The sequence below is a fragment of the Alligator sinensis genome, unplaced genomic scaffold (assembly GCF_000455745.1).
Source record: "Alligator sinensis unplaced genomic scaffold, ASM45574v1 scaffold2211_1, whole genome shotgun sequence".
NCBI lineage: Eukaryota > Metazoa > Chordata > Crocodylia > Alligatoridae > Alligator > Alligator sinensis.
The window spans coordinates 47108-49976 of NW_005843769.1; the positions used below are offsets into that span (position 1 = coordinate 47108).

At 64.4% G+C, this 2869-nt stretch overlaps 1 long non-coding RNA gene across 1 annotated transcript in view; it reads right to left on the reverse strand.

Moving 5' to 3' along the window:
* Positions 1 to 303: 303 nt before the first annotated feature.
* The window catches only part of LOC102373373, a 3013-nt gene continuing 447 nt past the window's right edge, over positions 304 to 2869 (reverse strand). Inside the window, exons 2-3 of the long non-coding RNA XR_325580.3 lie at positions 2468 to 2502; positions 304 to 640 (exon numbers count right to left, since the gene is read on the reverse strand). This is a non-coding gene — a long non-coding RNA (uncharacterized LOC102373373). The remainder of the gene's footprint in view (positions 641 to 2467; positions 2503 to 2869) is intronic.

A 2869-nucleotide genomic window follows, 5' to 3' on the forward strand; every position in this document is an offset into this window, starting at 1 on the left:
GAGCAACAAGGAAGAACAGCCATAAGTTGTTAGAGACTATGTTCAGACTAGATATCAGGAGGCGCTACTTCGCTGTCAGGGCGGCTAGGACCTGGAACCGACTTCCAGGAGAAGTGGTGCTGGCTCCTGCCCTGGGGGTCTTTAAGAGGAGGCTGGATGAACACCTGGCCGGGGGCGTTTGACCCCAGTGCTCGTTCCTGCCATGGCAGGGGGTCGGACTTGATGATCTGCTCAGGTCCCTTCCCACCCGACCAACTATGAAACTATAAGGGATAGAGAGGGCAGAGAGAAAGTCAGAAATGGTTAGGGGAAGGGGAGGAGAGTATTTTTAAACTAAAAAAAGAAAAGAAAAACTGGGGGTTTCTCTCCAAGAGTGCCAAATGTCTCGAGGTAGAAATGAAAATGTGCACGTCACAGAGGAGCCCAAGAGGTCGTGAGATCGCCTGGTTGGAAAAGCTCATGCTGTGCAGTCAGGCTCCAATAAAAGAGCAGCCTCTTAGCCTCGAAGTTGTCTGATGGGCAGCAGGACGCTGAATCGTTTCCTCCTGGTCACGATGTTTTATATTTTGCAGGTGGGTGGGCAGATGAAAGGCTCTCCGGGGCAAGGCGTTTCCCTTGCTCCGTGAACCTACAGTCTGGTCTGGAAACAAGAGGCAGGTGCATGGGGATTCAGTGCGGTGCAGCCTGTCGCCCTGCAGGCAGTCGCTGCTCACACCTCGCCCCCTCGCTGTGGCACCGCCAGTGGGGTTTGCGGGCGGTCCGCGAGCGCAGCGTGCCACTGCCAACACTGCCGGCGGGGTCTGTGGGTGGTCGCCGACTGCTAGCCGGTGCTCGCCACCCTGGCCGCCCCCCACCACCGACAGCGCTGCGATTGCCTGCAGGCATGAGTGACGTGTGCCCGGTGGCTGAGGGGCACGGTGGTGGCGGGGGCCGGTACAGGCAGCAGGAGCGCGCTGGCGGCAGTAAGCGGGAGCTCCCGGCGCTGTTCGGGGGTGGCTGGCGAGCGCTGACCAAGGGCCGGCGACCACCCACAGCTGCCACGCGTTGGCAGTGGACAGCAGGGATCACGGACTGCCCACAGACAGCACCAGTGGTGTTGGCAGTGGGGGGTGACCGGTGACCGCCCGCAGGCGCTGCCAACAGTGTCGGCTGTGCGGTTTTGCAGGGGGTGCAGCCGCAGGCTCAGGGGTGCGCATGCACCAACCTGCACCCCCTGCGTGTCACCTCTCCCTGCAGGAGCTCCCCGCTTAGCACTGCCGTGGGTCTGGGACTGGTGCCAAAAGCTCCACTTCCCTACGCCTGTTGGGCTGCAGGGCTGCGCCGATAGGGATTTTGGGGGCCAGTACTGATTTCTAAGGAGGCATAGCAGCCAATACCGATCCGATGTCTGATCCGCAGCCCGGCTGCGGAAGAGCAGCGCTTGGCTGTAAGTGTCGAGGAGGAAGGGGAGGGGGAAGGGACGCGGCGTCGTGGGGGGGCAGGTCCAGGCCCCTGTGGGCAGAAGACACCGCTTGTCCTTGTGGCAGTCTTACCACCACAACCCAGTTCACGGGCAACTGGTGCCTCCCGACTCTGGGCGGGCACCAGCAACTGATCACCGATGGGGGCGGGTCCCCCGGGGGCCAATCACCACCCCCGCAAGTGCCACCTGCAAACCTGGAAGTGCCGCTGGTGCGCCTTGGGGATGGGGGGAACTGGCCAGCGCTTCCCACTCCCCAGTCGGTGAGGGGCAAGCTCGGGGGCACGTGCCCCCCCACGCCTCCCTTACACACTGCCTGTGACCCACTATTGCCCCAGTCGCTCTCCTTAGCGCAGGAGGACTTCTTTCCTAGCTCTGAAAACTTGGAGGTGATTCCAGGCACTGCAGTGATTTGGCATAATCGAACATTGGGCACGTTTGCAGCTGGCACAGGAGATTAAATCAATCGGGATTGCTTTCCATTGCACGGCCGGAGCCCCGCGCTTGCATCCTTGTGCAAGATGCATTGGTATTTCAGTTCAGTCGTTTCAATTTTGTGTGTCGGGCTGGTCAGACTATGGTCACCACAGCCCCCATCAGACTCCACTCAGCTGCAGGGACAGGACACGGGAGATGGAGCAGCCGGAGGGACGGCAGCACCGGGCAGCCACAGACCTGGCCTCGGCTCCACCCGGGGTCTCCCTGCACCGAGGCAAGGAGATGCCCCTTCCCAACGCACCTCCCAGGGAGGTCCCCGGCACCGCGCTAGCTCTGTTCTGCTGCAGCCCCTTCCCCGGACGCGCAGGGCCCAGCGCCCAGGCTGCCTGGGATGGCGATGGACACCCCCGCTCCCCCAGGAGCAGAGGCTGGCACAGACCCAACCACGCAGCTCCCCAGCACTCGGCCTCGCACCCGCCCGGACTGGGGGGACCCGGCTCCCAGGGCTGGCGCAGAGAGGGGCGGCGTCTCCTTTGGGGGACCCCTCCGGCCACAGCCCCTCGCGCTTACCTTTGATTCAGGTGCTGCTGGGGGCATTGCTCCCTCTGCAGGGAGGAAGGACAGGCATTAGTCAGGTGCCTCCAGCCCCAGGGGGCCCTCCCGCCCGCCCCTGCACCTCCCACCCCGCGCTCAGGAGAGCCAGGTGGGCATGAGCTGCTGCCAGCGCGGCCAGGAGGCCCCTTGCACCCCCCCGCTCCGCAGCGCCAGCGCCCAGGCACCGGCTGGCAGGGCCGGCCCAGCTCACGGGGCTGGTAGCTGCGCCCCGCGCTGGCCCCTGCTCCTCCTACCCCCACGTCTCGCACCGAGGGGTGGCACTGCCAGGATCCCCCTGGCCCCACACGCAGCCAGAGCTGCCCGCTCCACAGGAGGGAGGGGGAGCTGTGACCCCAGCCCCCGGGGCACGGGGCAGGG